Here is an 18,116-nt window from a genome sequence, read left to right as displayed (position 1 = left end):
CATGTTTGGTAAGTTAGTGGCTTGATTTTTATCTGCTGAGCTGCCAATTATGGCATTTTTAACCAAGATTAGTCATTGTCTTCAATTGAAAATTTTGTTTGGAAAATGACAGATTGTCCGTGGATATTGCAAAAGTAACCTAATCTTTATGATTCTTAATGCATAGAACATCAAAATTACAAAGGCCTCAGGGAGATTTGAACTCCCGACCCCTGGTTTACAAGACCAGTGCTCTAACCCCTGAGCTATGAAGCCACAGGAAAAACTGCTTAAACTATTTACCGTGTCCGCGTACAACAATTTTATCATTTTTGTATATATATGTATTAATAAACTGAGGGAAGGAATTGACAGACCCTGAGGTAACGAGAGGACATTTTCAATGTAATGCTTCCTGGTAAAACATTTTATTAATAAATAAATATTATGTGGCATCTACACCCACAAGTCCAAAGACATCACTGAAGAATTCACAAAGAGGACACTGATATACTGAATAAGCAGTCTTAATACAATATTCAAAAATCAAAGGTCCCAAAGACAAAACTTTGAGGAAGGTAAAACTTTTGGAAACCACAGGCTTAGTTGGACTTTGAAAATAGCAAAGCTGAGAGCACAATAGGATAATGGCAAACCTGGTAAGGGTCTAATCAGCAGGGCTGTCTAACGTTACAGGTAGTTCCTTAAAGGTGAATGGGTATGAAGAGCAATTATTGTATAAAGATGCAAAAGTGAGCTAAGCTTAATTGTAAGTGTTGAATACATGTTTGGTAAGTTAGTGGCTTAATCTATATCTGCTGAGGCTGCCAATTATGGCATTTTTAACCAAGATTTGTCATTGTCTTCAATGGAAAAATTTGTTTGGAAAAGGACAAAATGTCCGGTGGATATAGCAAAAGTAACCTAATCTTTATGATTCTTAATGCATAGAACATCAAAATAACAAAGGCCTCAGGGAGATTTGAACTCCCGACCACTGGTTTACGAGAACAGTGCTCTAACCCCTGAGCTATGAAGCCACAGGAAAAACTACTTAAAGCTATTTTACAGTGTCCGCATGCAACAATTTTATCATTTATGTATATATATGTATTAATAAACTGAGGAAAGAATTGACAGTCCCAGAGGTAACACTCGGACTCACTGTTTAAATCCTGTTGTACTATACATAGTCTCTTCCATGGCTTAAATCCAAATGGAAATCTAGGTTAGTTTGTGTCAGTCTGTTATGTGAGTGCACAACAAGCCACATAAAGTTTATGGCTAGGTTTATGTCTAGAACGAAGAACGGAGACAAGGACATCCAACAACAGACATATATATGAGACATAAAGTAATTTATGACAGAGATGGGGAACTACAACTGGACAAGAAATCAGGATCGTTATCAACTTCTTCATGCTTCCTGAAACTGTAGGCGGCGAGGGTATCACACTAAGAGAGGCTTTGAGGATCTAGAGAAAAAAAAGACAAAACAGTTTAACCAACTCTGTTAGGGCCTTCTGACCTTTACCCATTTCATGGTGTCCAACATTTAGAGTGTGCCATTCACAGGAAACATCCCAGGTCCAGATTCCTTTCCATCCCATTTATTGTATGTGTGTCCAACACAGTTATCCAGTCCAAGATACTGCTCACGTTAGCGCCGGGGACACTTATTTGTGTTTGTATATTGTTTTATCAGATTTGGAATGATCTGTCCTTTGTTGTTCCCCTAGGCTGCTTTTTTCACAATATAGTTTATCACTTTACTTATGTTTGATAATTAATATTTGCATTATTTCACATATATTAAAGTGTAGGTTAGTGCTTTTAGAGGGTCTATATTTATTTGGTTGCACAGTTTGCCAGTCGGCTTTCTTCTGTAGATGTCACTTGTCTGTTAAAGGTGGACACAAAAGTGGCAGATTATTCCTATTCCTGTCTATTAACTTTGATTTTAAGAAGTTCATAGGCTTTATGTGTTACCTCGTTTTTATTTGAGCACATTTTTGGGGTATCCTCTTTCAGAGAACCTGAAACTGTACCTTTCCCTAAAATGATGAAGGCAAGAAAGAACACATTGTCGATATTTTTCACCCACATATACCCATGTTTTATGATTTCCTTATTGCCATACATAAATCTGTGTTCGAAATAATTCATGAATTTATTGGCATATGCCGTTCTGCATTTTGCCATACTGTACCTTTCTCTATAATAATGAAGACAAGAAAGGAAGAATCAGCCAGCATTTGTACCTCCCAAAGTCATTACACGCATTGTGTGGCAACTACGCCCACAATTCTGAAGACCTCAACTTGAAGACTTCCCATGGAAGACTGTTGTATATGGGATAAGTGGTATTGTAATACAATATGCAGCATCATATTGTTGAACAGAGACACCGTGAATAACTTTGCTTAAATGAAGAAGCAACTAGAAATGTAAAGTTTAAGGATGATTGAAAGCTCTTCAAAGCAGGGACTTAGTTATTCACTAAAAGCAAGAAATACAAGTCAGAAAGTAATTTTGAACCTCCAAAGTTATCAGACATACTTGGAAACGAGAGGACATTTTCAATGTAATACTTCCTGGTAAAACATTTTATAAATAAATAAATATTATGTGGCATCTACACCCACAAGTCCAAAGACCTCACTGAAATACTGTACAAGCATTCTCAATACAATACAATAATCTTTATGATTCTTAATGCATAGAACATCAAAATAACAAAGGCCTCAGGGAGATTTGAACTCCCAACCCATGGTTTACAAGACCAGTGCTCTAACCCCTGAGCTATGAAGCCACAGGAAAAAACCCTTAAAGCTATTTTACAGTGTCCGCGTGCAACAATTTTATCATTGTTATATATATGTATTAATAAACTGAGGGAAGGAATTTACAGTCCCAGAGGTAACACTCAGACACACTGTTTTAATCCTGTTGTACTATACATAGTCTCTTCCATGGCTTAAATCCAAACGGAAATCTAGGTTAGTTTGTGTCAGTCTGTTATGTGAGTGCACAACAAGCCACATAGAGTTTATGGCTAGGTTTATGTCTAGAACGAAGAACGTAGTCAAGGACATCCAACAACAGACATACATATGAGACATAAAGTAATTTATGACAGAGATGGGGAACGACAACTGGACAAGAAATCAGGATCGTTATCAACTTCTTCATGCTTCCTGAAACTGTAGGCTGCGAGGGTATCACACTAAGAGAGGCTTTGAGGATCTAGAGAAAAAAAAAGAAAAAACAGTTTAACCAACTCTGTTAGGGCCTTCTGACCTTTACCCATTTCATGGTGTCCAACATTTAGAGTGTGTTATTCAAAGGAAACATCCCAGGTCCAGATTCCTTTTCATCCCATTTATTGTATGTGTGTCCAACACAGTTATCCAGTCGGCTTCCTTCTGTAGTTGTCACCTGTCTGTTAAAGGTGGACACGAAAGTGGCAAATTATTCCTATTCCTGTCTATTAGCTTTGATTTTAAGGAGATCTGTGCTTCATAGGCTTTCTGTGTTACCTCGTTTTTCTTTGAGCACATTTTTGGGGTATCCTCTTTCAGAGAACCTGAAACTGTACCTTTCCCTAAAATGATGAAGGCAAGAAAGAACACATTGTCGATATTTTTCACCCACATATACCAATGTTGTATGAAATCCTGATTGCCATACATAAATCTGTGTTTGAAATAATTCATGAATTTATTGGCATATGCCATTCTGCATTTTGCCACACTGTGCCTTTCCCTAAAATAATGAAGACAAGAAAGGCAGAATCAGCCAGCATTTGTACCTCCCAAAGTCATTACACGCATTGTGTGGCAACAACGCCCACAATTCTGAAGATCTCAACTTGAAGACTTCACATGGAAGACTGTTGTATATGGGATAAGTGGTATTGTAATACAATATGCAGCATCATATTGTTGAACAGAGACACCGTGAATAACTTTGCTCAGATGAAGAAGAAACTAGAAATGTAAAGTTTAGGGATGATTGAAAGCTCTTCAAAGCAGGGACTTAGTTATTCACTAAAAGCAAGAAATACAAGTCAGAAAGTAATTTTGAACCTCCAAAGTTATCAGACATACTTGGAAACTGGAGGACATTTTAAATGTAATACTTCCTGGTAAAACATTTTATAAATAAATAAATATTATGTGGCATCTACACCCACAAGTCCAAAGACCTCACTGAAGAATTCACAAAGAAGACACTGATATATTGTATAAGCAGTCTTAAAAAAATATTCAAAAATCAAAGGTCCCAAAGACAAAACTTTGGGGAAGGTAAAACTTTTGGAAAACACAGGCTTAGTTGGACTTTGAAAATAGCAATGCTGAGAGCACAATAGGATAATGGCAAACCTGGTAAGGGTCTAAGCAGCAGGGCTGTCTAACGTTAGTTCCTTAAGGGTGAATGGGTTTGAAGAGCAATTATTGTATAAAGATGCAAAAGTGAGCTAAGCTTAATTGTAAGTGTTGAATACATGTTTGGTAAGTTAGTGGCTTGATTTTTATCTGCTGAGCTGCCAATTATGGCATTTTTAACCAAGATTAGTCATTGTCTTCAATTGAAAATTTTGTTTGGAAAATGACAGATTGTCCGTGGATATTGCAAAAGTAACCTAATCTTTATGATTCTTAATGCATAGAACATCAAAATTACAAAGGCCTCAGGGAGATTTGAACTCCCGACCCCTGGTTTACAAGACCAGTGCTCTAACCCCTGAGCTATGAAGCCACAGGAAAAACTGCTTAAACTATTTACCGTGTCCGCGTACAACAATTTTATCATTTTTGAATATATATGTATTAATAAACTGAGGGAAGGAATTGACAGACCCTGAGGTAACGAGAGGACATTTTCAATGTAATGCTTCCTGGTAAAACATTTTATTAATAAATAAATATTATGTGGCATCTACACCCACAAGTCCAAAGACATCACTGAAGAATTCACAAAGAGGACACTGATATACTGAATAAGCAGTCTTAATACAATATTCAAAAATCAAAGGTCCCAAAGACAAAACTTTGGAGAAGGTAAAACTTTTGGAAAACACAGGCTTAGTTGGACTTTGAAAATAGCAATGCTGAGAGCACAATAGGATAATGGCAAACCTGGTAAGGGTCTAATCAGCAGGGCTGTCTAACGTTAGTTCCTTAAGGGTGAATGGGTTTGAAGAGCAATTATTGTATAAAGATGCAAAAGTGAGCTAAGCTTAATTGTAAGTGTTGAATACATGTTTGGTAAGTTAGTGGCTTGATTTTTATCTGCTGAGCTGCCAATTATGGCATTTTTAACCAAGATTCGTCATTGTCTTCAATGGAAAATTTTGTTTGGAAAATGACAGATTGTCCGTGGATATTGCAAAAGTAACCTAATCTTTATGATTCTTAATGCATAGAACATCAAAATTACAAAGGCCTCAGGGAGATTTGAACTCCCGACCCCTGGTTTACAAGACCAGTGCTCTAACCCCTGAGCTATGAAGCCACAGGAAAAACTGCTTAAACTATTTACCGTGTCCGCGTACAACAATTTTATCATTTTTGTATATATATGTATTAATAAACTGAGGGAAGGAATTGACAGACCCTGAGGTAACACTCAGACTCACTGTTTAAATCCAGTAGTACTATACATAGTCTCTTCCATGGCTTAAATCCAAACGGAAATCTAGTTTAGTTAGTGTCAGTCTGTTATGTGAGTTTACAACAAGCCACATAGAGTTTATGGCTAGGTTTAAGTCTAGAATGAAGAACGTAGACAAGGACATCCAACAACAGACATACATATGAGACATAAAGTAATTTATGACAGAGATGGGGAACGACAACTTGACAAGAAATTAGGATCATTATCAACTTCTTCATACTTCCTGAAACTGTAGGCTGCGAGGGTATCACACTAAGAGAGGCTTTGAGGATCTAGAGAAAAAAAAAGAAAAAACAGTTTAACCAACTCTGTTAGGGCCTTCTGACCTTTACCCATTTCGTGGTGTCCAACATTTAAAGTGTGTCAGTCACAGGAAACATCCCAGGTCCAGATTCCTTTTCATCCCATATATTGTATGTGTGTCCAACACAGTTATCCAGTCGGCTTCCTTCTGTAGTTGTCACCTGTCTGTTAAAGGTGGACACGAAAGTGGCAAATTATTCCTATTCCTGTCTATTAGCTTTGATTTTAAGGAGATCTGTGCTTCATAGGCTTTCTGTGTTACCTCGTTTTTCTTTGAGCACATTTTTGGGGTATCCTCTTTCAGAGAACCTGAAACTGTACCTTTCCCTAAAATGATGAAGGCAAGAAAGAACACATTGTCGATATTTTTCACCCACATATACCAATGTTGTATGAAATCCTGACTGCCATACATAAATCTGTGTTCGAAATAATTCATGAATGTATTGGCATATGCCATTCTGCATTTTGCCACACTGTGCCTTTCCCTAAAATAATGAAGACAAGAAAGGCAGAATCAGCCAGCATTTGTACCTCCCAAAGTCATTACACGCATTGTGTGGCAACAACGCCCACAATTCTGAAGATCTCAACTTGAAGACTTCCCATGGAAGACTGTTGTATATGGGATAAGTGGTATTGTAATACAATATGCAGCATCATATTGTTGAACAGAGACACCGTGAATAACTTTGCTCAGATGAAGAAGCAACTAGAAATGTAAAGTTTAGGGATGATTGAAAGCTCTTCAAAGCAGGGACTTAGTTATTCACTAAAAGCAAGAAATACAAGTCAGAAAGTAATTTTGAACCTCCAAAGTTATCAGACATACTTGGAAACTGGAGGACATTTTAAATGTAATACTTCCTGGTAAAACATTTTATAAATAAATAAATATTATGTGGCATCTACACCCACAAGTCCAAAGACCTCACTGAAGAATTCATAAAGAAGACACTGATATATTGTATAAGCAGTCTTAAAAAAATATTCAAAAATCAAAGGTCCCAAAGACAAAACTTTGGAGAAGGTAAAACTTTTGGAAAACACAGGCTTAGTTGGACTTTGAAAATAGCAATGCTGAGAGCACAATAGGATAATGGCAAACCTGGTAAGGGTCTAAGCAGCAGGGCTGTCTAACGTTAGTTCCTTAAGGGTGAATGGGTTTGAAGAGCAATTATTGTATAAAGATGCAAAAGTGAGCTAAGCTTAATTGTAAGTGTTGAATACATGTTTGGTAAGTTAGTGGCTTGATTTTTATCTGCTGAGCTGCCAATTATGGCATTTTTAACCAAGATTCGTCATTGTCTTCAATGGAAAATTTTGTTTAGAAAATGACAGATTGTCCGTGGATATTGCAAAAGTAACCTAATCTTTATGATTCTTAATGCATAGAACATCAAAATTACAAAGGCCTCAGGGAGATTTGAACTCCCGACCCCTGGTTTACAAGACCAGTGCTCTAACCCCTGAGCTATGAAGCCACAGGAAAAACTGCTTAAACTATTTACCGTGTCCGCGTACAACAATTTTATCATTTTTGTATATATATGTATTAATAAACTGAGGGAAGGAATTGACAGACCCTGAGGTAACACTCAGACTCACTGTTTAAATCCAGTAGTACTATACATAGTCTCTTCCATGGCTTAAATCCAAACGGAAATCTAGTTTAGTTAGTGTCAGTCTGTTATGTGAGTTTACAACAAGCCACATAGAGTTTATGGCTAGGTTTAAGTCTAGAATGAAGAACGTAGACAAGGACATCCAACAACAGACATACATATGAGACATAAAGTAATTTATGACAGAGATGGGGAACGACAACTTGACAAGAAATTAGGATCATTATCAACTTCTTCATACTTCCTGAAACTGTAGGCTGCGAGGGTATCACACTAAGAGAGGCTTTGAGGATCTAGAGAAAAAAAAAGAAAAAACAGTTTAACCAACTCTGTTAGGGCCTTCTGACCTTTACCCATTTCGTGGTGTCCAACATTTAAAGTGTGTCAGTCACAGGAAACATCCCAGGTCCAGATTCCTTTTCATCCCATTTATTGTATGTGTGTCCAACACAGTTATCCAGTCGGCTTCCTTCTGTAGTTGTCACCTGTCTGTTAAAGGTGGACACGAAAGTGGCAAATTATTCCTATTCCTGTCTATTAGCTTTGATTTTAAGGAGATCTGTGCTTCATAGGCTTTCTGTGTTACCTCGTTTTTCTTTGAGCACATTTTTGGGGTATCCTCTTTCAGAGAACCTGAAACTGTACCTTTCCCTAAAATGATGAAGGCAAGAAAGAACACATTGTCGATATTTTTCACCCACATATACCAATGTTGTATGAAATCCTGATTGCCATACATAAATCTGTGTTTGAAATAATTCATGAATTTATTGGCATATGCCATTCTGCATTTTGCCACACTGTGCCTTTCCCTAAAATAATGAAGACAAGAAAGGCAGAATCAGCCAGCATTTGTACCTCCCAAAGTCATTACACGCATTGTGTGGCAACAACGCCCACAATTCTGAAGATCTCAACTTGAAGACTTCCCATGGAAGACTGTTGTATATGGGATAAGTGGTATTGTAATACAATATGCAGCATCATATTGTTGAACAGAGACACCGTGAATAACTTTGCTCAGATGAAGAAGAAACTAGAAATGTAAAGTTTAGGGATGATTGAAAGCTCTTCAAAGCAGGGACTTAGTTATTCACTAAAAGCAAGAAATACAAGTCAGAAAATAATTTTGAACCTCCAAAGTTATCAGACATACTTGGAAACTGGAGGACATTTTAAATGTAATACTTCCTGGTAAAACATTTTATAAATAAATAAATATTATGTGGCATCTACACCCACAAGTCCAAAGACCTCACTGAAGAATTCACAAAGAAGACACTGATATATTGTATAAGCAGTCTTAAAAAAATATTCAAAAATCAAAGGTCCCAAAGACAAAACTTTAGGGAAGGTAAAACTTTTGGAAAACACAGGCTTAGTTGGACTTTGAAAATAGCAATGCTGAGAGCACAATAGGATAATGGCAAACCTGGTAAGGGTCTAAGCAGCAGGGCTGTCTAACGTTAGTTCCTTAAGGGTGAATGGGTTTGAAGAGCAATTATTGTATAAAGATGCAAAAGTGAGCTAAGCTTAATTGTAAGTGTTGAATACATGTTTGGTAAGTTAGTGGCTTGATTTTTATCTGCTAAGCTGCCAATTATGGCATTTTTAACCAAGATTCGTCATTGTCTTCAATGGAAAATTTTGTTTGGAAAATGACAGATTGTCCGTGGATATTGCAAAAGTAAACTAATCTTTATGATTCTTAATGCATAGAACATCAAAAGTACAAAGGCCTCAGGGAGATTTGAACTCCCGACCCCTGGTTTACAAGACCAGTGCTCTAACCCCTGAGCTATGAAGCCACAGAAAAAACTGCTTAAACTATTTACCGTGTCCGCGTACAACAATTTTATCATTTTTGTATATATATGTATTAATAAACTGAGGGAAGGAATTGACAGACCCTGAGGTAACACTCAGACTCACTGTTTAAATCCAGTAGTACTATACATAGTCTCTTCCATGGCTTAAATCCAAACGGAAATCTAGGTTAGTTAGTGTCAGTCTGTTATGTGAGTTTACAACAAGCCACATAGAGTTTATGGCTAGGTTTAAGTCTAGAATGAAGAACGTAGACAAGGACATCCAATAACAGACATACATATGAGACATAAAGTAATTTACGACAGAGATGGGGAACGACAACTGGACAAGAAATCAGGATCATTAAAACTTCTTCATACTTCCTGAAACTGTAGGCGGCGAGGGTATCACACTAAGAGAGGCTTTGAGGATCTAGAGAAAAAAAAAGAAAAAACAGTTTAACCAACTCTGTTAGGGCCTTCTGACCTTTACCCATTTCGTGGTGTCCAACATTTAGAGTGTGTCAGTCACAGGAAACATCCCAGGTCCAGATTCCTTTTCATCCCATATATTGTATGTGTGTCCAACACAGTTATCCAGTTGGCTTCCTTCTGTAGTTGTCACCTGTCTGTTAAAGGTGGACACGAAAGTGGCAAATTATTCCTATTCCTGTCTATTAGCTTTGATTTTAAGGAGATCTGTGCTTCATAGGCTTTCTGTGTTACCTCGTTTTTCTTTGAGCACATTTTTGGGGTATCCTCTTTCAGAGAACCTGAAACTGTACCTTTCCCTAAAATGATGAAGGCAAGAAAGAACACATTGTCGATATTTTTCACCCACATATACCAATGTTGTATGAAATCCTGACTGCCATACATAAATCTGTGTACGAAATAATTCATGAATGTATTGGCATATGCCATTCTGCATTTTGCCACACTGTGCCTTTCCCTAAAATAATGAAGACAAGAAAGGCAGAATCAGCCAGCATTTCATATTGTTGAACAGAGACACCGTGAATAACTTTGCTCAGATGAAGAAGAAACTAGAAATGTAAAGTTTAGGGATGATTGAAAGCTCTTCAAAGCAGGGACTTAGTTATTCACTAAAAGCAAGAAATACAAGTCAGAAAGTAATTTTGAACCTCCAAAGTTATCAGACATACTTGGAAACTGGAGGACATTTTAAATGTAATACTTCCTGGTAAAACATTTTATAAATAAATAAATATTATGTGGCATCTACACCCACAAGTCCAAAGACCTCACTGAAGAATTCACAAAGAAGACACTGATATATTGTATAAGCAGTCTTAAAAAAATATTCAAAAATCAAAGGTCCCAAAGACAAAACTTTGGGGAAGGTAAAACTTTTGGAAAACACATGCTTAGTTGGACTTTGAAAATAGCAATGCTGAGAGCACAATAGGATAATGGCAAACCTGGTAAGGGTCTAAGCAGCAGGGCTGTCTAACGTTAGTTCCTTAAGGGTGAATGGGTTTGAAGAGCAATTATTGTATAAAGATGCAAAAGTGAGCTAAGCTTAATTGTAAGTGTTGAATACATGTTTGGTAAGTTAGTGGCTTGATTTTTATCTGCTGAGCTGCCAATTATGACATTTTAACCAAGATTAGTCATTGTCTTCAATTGAAAATTTTGTTTGGAAAATGACAGATTGTCCGTGGATATTGCAAAAGTAACCTAATCTTTATGATTCTTAATGCATAGAACATCAAAATTACAAAGGCCTCAGGGAGATTTGAACTCCCGACCCCTGGTTTACAAGACCAGTGCTCTAACCCCTGAGCTATGAAGCCACAGGAAAAACTGCTTAAACTATTTACCGTGTCCGCGTACAACAATTTTATCATTTTTGTATATATATGTATTAATAAACTGAGGGAAGGAATTGACAGACCCTGAGGTAACACTCAAATTCACTGTTTAAATCCAGTAGTACAATACATAGTCTCTTCCATGGCTTAAATCCAAACGGAAATCTAGTTTAGTTAGTGTCAGTCTGTTATGTGAGTTTACAACAAGCCACATAGAGTTTATGGCTAGGTTTAAGTCTAGAATGAAGAACGTAGACAAGGACATCCAATAACAGACATACATATGAGACATAAAGTAATTTACGACAGAGATGGGGAACGACAACTGGACAAGAAATCAGGATCATTAAAACTTCTTCATACTTCCTGAAACTGTAGGCGGCGAGGGTATCACACTAAGAGAGGCTTTGAGGATCTAGAGAAAAAAAAAGAAAAAACAGTTTAACCAACTCTGTTAGGGCCTTCTGACCTTTACCCATTTCGTGGTGTCCAACATTTAGAGTGTGTCAGTCACAGGAAACATCCCAGGTCCAGATTCCTTTTCATCCCATATATTGTATGTGTGTCCAACACAGTTATCCAGTCGGCTTCCTTCTGTAGTTGTCACCTGTCTGTTAAAGGTGGACACGAAAGTGGCAAATTATTCCTATTCCTGTCTATTAGCTTTGATTTTAAGGAGATCTGTGCTTCATAGGCTTTCTGTGTTACCTCGTTTTTCTTTGAGCACATTTTTGGGGTATCCTCTTTCAGAGAACCTGAAACTGTACCTTTCCCTAAAATGATGAAGGCAAGAAAGAACACATTGTCGATATTTTTCACCCACATATACCAATGTTGTATGAAATCCTGACTGCCATACATAAATCTGTGTTCGAAATAATTCATGAATGTATTGGCATATGCCATTCTGCATTTTGCCACACTGTGCCTTTCCCTAAAATAATGAAGACAAGAAAGGCAGAATCAGCCAGCATTTGTACCTCCCAAAGTCATTACACGCATTGTGTGGCAACAACGCCCACAATTCTGAAGATCTCAACTTGAAGACTTCCCATGGAAGACTGTTGTATATGGGATAAGTGGTATTGTAATACAATATGCAGCATCATATTGTTGAACAGAGACACCGTGAATAACTTTGCTCAGATGAAGAAGCAACTAGAAATGTAAAGTTTAGGGATGATTGAAAGCTCTTCAAAGCAGGGACTTAGTTATTCACTAAAAGCAAGAAATACAAGTCAGAAAGTAATTTTGAACCTCCAAAGTTATCAGACATACTTGGAAACTGGAGGACATTTTAAATGTAATACTTCCTGGTAAAACATTTTATAAATAAATAAATATTATGTGGCATCTACACCCACAAGTCCAAAGACCTCACTGAAGAATTCATAAAGAAGACACTGATATATTGTATAAGCAGTCTTAAAAAAATATTCAAAAATCAAAGGTCCCAAAGACAAAACTTTGGAGAAGGTAAAACTTTTGGAAAACACAGGCTTAGTTGGACTTTGAAAATAGCAATGCTGAGAGCACAATAGGATAATGGCAAACCTGGTAAGGGTCTAAGCAGCAGGGCTGTCTAACGTTAGTTCCTTAAGGGTGAATGGGTTTGAAGAGCAATTATTGTATAAAGATGCAAAAGTGAGCTAAGCTTAATTGTAAGTGTTGAATACATGTTTGGTAAGTTAGTGGCTTGATTTTTATCTGCTGAGCTGCCAATTATGGCATTTTTAACCAAGATTCGTCATTGTCTTCAATGGAAAATTTTGTTTGGAAAATGACAGATTGTCCGTGGATATTGCAAAAGTAACCTAATATTTATGATTCTTAATGCATAGAACATCAAAATTACAAAGGCCTCAGGGAGATTTGAACTCCCGACCCCTGGTTTACAAGACCAGTGCTCTAACCCCTGAGCTATGAAGCCACAGGAAAAACTGCTTAAACTATTTACCGTGTCCGCGTACAACAATTTTATCATTTTTGTATATATATGTATTAATAAACTGAGGGAAGGAATTGACAGACCCTGAGGTAACACTCAGACTCACTGTTTAAATCCAGTAGTACTATACATAGTCTCTTCCATGGCTTAAATCCAAACGGAAATCTAGTTTAGTTAGTGTCAGTCTGTTATGTGAGTTTACAACAAGCCACATAGAGTTTATGGCTAGGTTTAAGTCTAGAATGAAGAACGTAGACAAGGACATCCAACAACAGACATACATATGAGACATAAAGTAATTTATGACAGAGATGGGGAACGACAACTTGACAAGAAATTAGGATCATTATCAACTTCTTCATACTTCCTGAAACTGTAGGCTGCGAGGGTATCACACTAAGAGAGGCTTTGAGGATCTAGAGAAAAAAAAGAAAAAACAGTTTAACCAACTCTGTTAGGGCCTTCTGACCTTTACCCATTTCGTGGTGTCCAACATTTAAAGTGTGTCAGTCACAGGAAACATCCCAGGTCCAGATTCCTTTTCATCCCATTTATTGTATGTGTGTCCAACACAGTTATCCAGTCGGCTTCCTTCTGTAGTTGTCACCTGTCTGTTAAAGGTGGACACGAAAGTGGCAAATTATTCCTATTCCTGTCTATTAGCTTTGATTTTAAGGAGATCTGTGCTTCATAGGCTTTCTGTGTTACCTCGTTTTTCTTTGAGCACATTTTTGGGGTATCCTCTTTCAGAGAACCTGAAACTGTACCTTTCCCTAAAATGATGAAGGCAAGAAAGAACACATTGTCGATATTTTTCACCCACATATACCAATGTTGTATGAAATCCTGATTGCCATACATAAATCTGTGTTTGAAATAATTCATGAATTTATTGGCATATGCCATTCTGCATTTTGCCACACTGTGCCTTTCCCTAAAATAATGAAGACAAGAAAGGCAGAATCAGCCAGCATTTGTACCTCCCAAAGTCATTACACGCATTGTGTGGCAACAACGCCCACAATTCTGAAGATCTCAACTTGAAGACTTCCCATGGAAGACTGTTGTATATGGGATAAGTGGTATTGTAATACAATATGCAGCATCATATTGTTGAACAGAGACACCGTGAATAACTTTGCTCAGATGAAGAAGAAACTAGAAATGTAAAGTTTAGGGATGATTGAAAGCTCTTCAAAGCAGGGACTTAGTTATTCACTAAAAGCAAGAAATACAAGTCAGAAAGTAATTTTGAACCTCCAAAGTTATCAGACATACTTGGAAACTGGAGGACATTTTAAATGTAATACTTCCTGGTAAAACATTTTATAAATAAATAAATATTATGTGGCATCTACACCCACAAGTCCAAAGACCTCACTGAAGAATTCACAAAGAAGACACTGATATATTGTATAAGCAGTCTTAAAAAAATATTCAAAAATCAAAGGTCCCAAAGACAAAACTTTAGGGAAGGTAAAACTTTTGGAAAACACAGGCTTAGTTGGACTTTGAAAATAGCAATGCTGAGAGCACAATAGGATAATGGCAAACCTGGTAAGGGTCTAAGCAGCAGGGCTGTCTAACGTTAGTTCCTTAAGGGTGAATGGGTTTGAAGAGCAATTATTGTATAAAGATGCAAAAGTGAGCTAAGCTTAATTGTAAGTGTTGAATACATGTTTGGTAAGTTAGTGGCTTGATTTTTATCTGCTGAGCTGCCAATTATGGCATTTTTAACCAAGATTCGTCATTGTCTTCAATGGAAAATTTTGTTTGGAAAATGACAGATTGTCCGTGGATATTGCAAAAGTAAACTAATCTTTATGATTCTTAATGCATAGAACATCAAAATTACAAAGGCCTCAGGGAGATTTGAACTCCCGACCCCTGGTTTACAAGACCAGTGCTCTAACCCCTGAGCTATGAAGCCACAGAAAAAACTGCTTAAACTATTTACCGTGTCCGCGTACAACAATTTTATCATTTTTGTATATATATGTATTAATAAACTGAGGGAAGGAATTGACAGACCCTGAGGTAACACTCAGACTCACTGTTTAAATCCAGTAGTACTATACATAGTCTCTTCCATGGCTTAAATCCAAACGGAAATCTAGGTTAGTTAGTGTCAGTCTGTTATGTGAGTTTACAACAAGCCACATAGAGTTTATGGCTAGGTTTAAGTCTAGAATGAAGAACGTAGACAAGGACATCCAATAACAGACATACATATGAGACATAAAGTAATTTACGACAGAGATGGGGAACGACAACTGGACAAGAAATCAGGATCATTAAAACTTCTTCATACTTCCTGAAACTGTAGGCGGCGAGGGTATCACACTAAGAGAGGCTTTGAGGATCTAGAGAAAAAAAAAGAAAAAACAGTTTAACCAACTCTGTTAGGGCCTTCTGACCTTTACCCATTTCGTGGTGTCCAACATTTAGAGTGTGTCAGTCACAGGAAACATCCCAGGTCCAGATTCCTTTTCATCCCATATATTGTATGTGTGTCCAACACAGTTATCCAGTCGGCTTCCTTCTGTAGTTGTCACCTGTCTGTTAAAGGTGGACACGAAAGTGGCAAATTATTCCTATTCCTGTCTATTAGCTTTGATTTTAAGGAGATCTGTGCTTCATAGGCTTTCTGTGTTACCTCGTTTTTCTTTGAGCACATTTTTGGGGTATCCTCTTTCAGAGAACCTGAAACTGTACCTTTCCCTAAAATGATGAAGGCAAGAAAGAACACATTGTCGATATTTTTCACCCACATATACCAATGTTGTATGAAATCCTGACTGCCATACATAAATCTGTGTTCGAAATAATTCATGAATTTATTGGCATATGCCATTCTGCATTTTGCCACACTGTACCTTTCCCTAAAATGATGAAGGCAAGAAAGGCAGAACTACACGCATTGTGTGGCAACTACGCCCACAATTCTGAAGATCTCAACTTTCAGACTTCCCATGGAAGACTGTTGTATATGGGATAAGTGTTATTGTAATACAATATGCAGCATCATATTGTTGAACAGAGACACCGTGAATATCTTTGCTCAGATGAAGAAGCAACTAGAAATGTAAAGTTTAGGGATGATTGAAAGCTCTTCAAAGCAGGGACTTAGTTATCCACTAAAAGCAAGAAATACAAGTCAGAAAGTAATTGTGAACCTCCAAAGTATCAGACATACTTGGAAACGAGTGGACATTTTCAATGTAATTCTTCTTGGTGAAACATTTTATAAATAAATATTATGTGGCAGCTACACCCACAAGTCCTTAACCTCACTGAAGAATTCACAAAGAAGACACTGATATATTGTATAAGCAGTCTTAATACAATATTCAAAAATCATAGGTCCCAAAGACAAAACTTTGGGGAATGTAAAACTTTTGGAAACAACAGGCTTAGTTGGACTTTGAAAATAGCAAAGCTGAGAGCACAATAGGATAATGGCAAACCTGGTAAGGGTCTAAGCAGCAGGGATGTCTAATGTTAGTTCGTTAAGGGTGAATGGGTTTGAATAGCAATTATTGTATAAAGATGCAAAAGTGAGATAAGCTTAATTGTAAGTGTTGAATACATATTTGGTAAGTGAGTGGCTTGAACTATATCTGTGGGGGCTGACAATTATGGCATTTTTAACCAAGATTCGTGATTGTCTTCAATGGAAAATTTTGTTTGGAAAAGGACAGATTGTCCAGGGATATTGCAAAAGTAACCTAATCTTTATGATTCTTAATGCATAGAACATCAAAATAACAAAGGCCTCAGGGAGATTTGAACTCCCGACCACTGGTTTACAAGACCAGTGCTCTAACCCCTGAGCTATGAAGCCACAGGAAAAACTTCTTAAAGCTATTTACAGTGTCCGCGTGCAACAATTTGATCATTTATGTATATATATGCATTAATAAACTGAGGGAAGGAATTGACAGTCCCAGAGGTAACACTCAGACTCACTGTTTAAATCCTGTTGTACAATACATAGTCTCTTCCATGGCTTAAAGTAATCTAATCTTTATGATTCTTAATGCATAGAACATCAAAATAACAAAGGTCTCAGGAAGATTTGAACTCCCAACCCCTGGTTGAAGAACAGTGCTCTAAACCCTGAGCTTACAAGAACAGTGCTCTAACCCCTGAGCTATGAAGCAACTAGAAAGATTCTTTAAAACAATCTTTGCATAGGATGGAGGCAGATTGCGGTGGATGACATCACGGCTTAATAGCTTCCCGATACGACGGGATTCGGAGGGTGAAGACTTTTAAAGGTAAGATAAATATTGAATCTATGTAATTGTCTTTTTTTCAGGTTTTTCTTTGTATTTTTTTCTTTTTATGTTTTTGATTGACCATTGACTGTTAATGTTTTTATCTGTGCCCCTTTTACAGATAAATACTGTGACATACAATGCATTTTTGGCAAATGCTTGTTTTGAATTGATTCTTATTTTTTATATTTATATTAATTGTTTTGACAAAATTGTTTAATTGTTTATTTAATTGTATTCTAGTATTTTGGGATAATATAATATGTATTATTATGCTGTTTTGGTGTTAGATTTTATTGATGTGCTGTTGAGACTTTTTAGTTCTTTTATTCTTGTGATGTTTAGGTGCTTGTTTATTTCTTTAATTGTATTTTTGTGCTTGATGATTTTTTTTAGAGGTTGGCCATTGACTGGTTTATCATGCCCATATTATATGAGAAAGTGAATTTATCACATGATTATAATGTATCACTGTGTCAATCAATGGATACATGGTGGGTTTAGAGGCCCCAGGGTGGGTGGTTAGGCCTCCCAAGAGGGTAGCGGGGGAGAATGGGTTAATTACTAATTACTATTGCGGTTATTAACCGCTAAGTTGATTAAGGGGTTAGGGACCATTAGATTGTATTTTTTCTTATTGTATTATTGTTTTCCTGCCA

At 36.9% G+C, this 18,116-nt stretch overlaps 11 non-coding genes across 11 annotated transcripts; all 11 read right to left on the bottom strand.

The window, feature by feature from the left end:
- Positions 1 to 182: 182 nt before the first annotated feature.
- TRNAT-UGU (transfer RNA threonine (anticodon UGU)) lies at positions 183 to 255 on the bottom strand. Its single transcript has one exon. It is a non-coding gene; the product is annotated as a tRNA-Thr (tRNA).
- A 691-nt stretch (positions 256 to 946) lies between these two features.
- On the bottom strand, positions 947 to 1,019 carry TRNAT-CGU (transfer RNA threonine (anticodon CGU)). The gene has a single exon. It is a non-coding gene; the product is annotated as a tRNA-Thr (tRNA).
- A 1,699-nt stretch (positions 1,020 to 2,718) lies between these two features.
- On the bottom strand, positions 2,719 to 2,791 carry TRNAT-UGU (transfer RNA threonine (anticodon UGU)). The gene has a single exon. It is a non-coding gene; the product is annotated as a tRNA-Thr (tRNA).
- A 1,876-nt stretch (positions 2,792 to 4,667) lies between these two features.
- TRNAT-UGU (transfer RNA threonine (anticodon UGU)) lies at positions 4,668 to 4,740 on the bottom strand. The gene has a single exon. It is a non-coding gene; the product is annotated as a tRNA-Thr (tRNA).
- A 683-nt stretch (positions 4,741 to 5,423) lies between these two features.
- On the bottom strand, positions 5,424 to 5,496 carry TRNAT-UGU (transfer RNA threonine (anticodon UGU)). Its single transcript has one exon. It is a non-coding gene; the product is annotated as a tRNA-Thr (tRNA).
- A 1,876-nt stretch (positions 5,497 to 7,372) lies between these two features.
- TRNAT-UGU (transfer RNA threonine (anticodon UGU)) lies at positions 7,373 to 7,445 on the bottom strand. Its single transcript has one exon. It is a non-coding gene; the product is annotated as a tRNA-Thr (tRNA).
- Positions 7,446 to 9,321: 1,876 nt separating this feature from the next.
- On the bottom strand, positions 9,322 to 9,394 carry TRNAT-UGU (transfer RNA threonine (anticodon UGU)). The gene has a single exon. It is a non-coding gene; the product is annotated as a tRNA-Thr (tRNA).
- Positions 9,395 to 11,138: 1,744 nt separating this feature from the next.
- TRNAT-UGU (transfer RNA threonine (anticodon UGU)) lies at positions 11,139 to 11,211 on the bottom strand. Its single transcript has one exon. It is a non-coding gene; the product is annotated as a tRNA-Thr (tRNA).
- Positions 11,212 to 13,086: 1,875 nt separating this feature from the next.
- Positions 13,087 to 13,159, bottom strand: TRNAT-UGU (transfer RNA threonine (anticodon UGU)). Its single transcript has one exon. It is a non-coding gene; the product is annotated as a tRNA-Thr (tRNA).
- A 1,875-nt stretch (positions 13,160 to 15,034) lies between these two features.
- Positions 15,035 to 15,107, bottom strand: TRNAT-UGU (transfer RNA threonine (anticodon UGU)). Its single transcript has one exon. It is a non-coding gene; the product is annotated as a tRNA-Thr (tRNA).
- Positions 15,108 to 16,948: 1,841 nt separating this feature from the next.
- TRNAT-UGU (transfer RNA threonine (anticodon UGU)) lies at positions 16,949 to 17,021 on the bottom strand. Its single transcript has one exon. It is a non-coding gene; the product is annotated as a tRNA-Thr (tRNA).
- Positions 17,022 to 18,116: the final 1,095 nt, after the last annotated feature.

This window comes from Ascaphus truei, chromosome 2 (genome assembly GCF_040206685.1).
Source record: "Ascaphus truei isolate aAscTru1 chromosome 2, aAscTru1.hap1, whole genome shotgun sequence".
Taxonomy (NCBI): domain Eukaryota; kingdom Metazoa; phylum Chordata; class Amphibia; order Anura; family Ascaphidae; genus Ascaphus; species Ascaphus truei.
The sequence above is the reverse complement of the archived record's forward strand: the minus strand, read 5'-3'. Positions and strand labels throughout refer to the sequence as shown.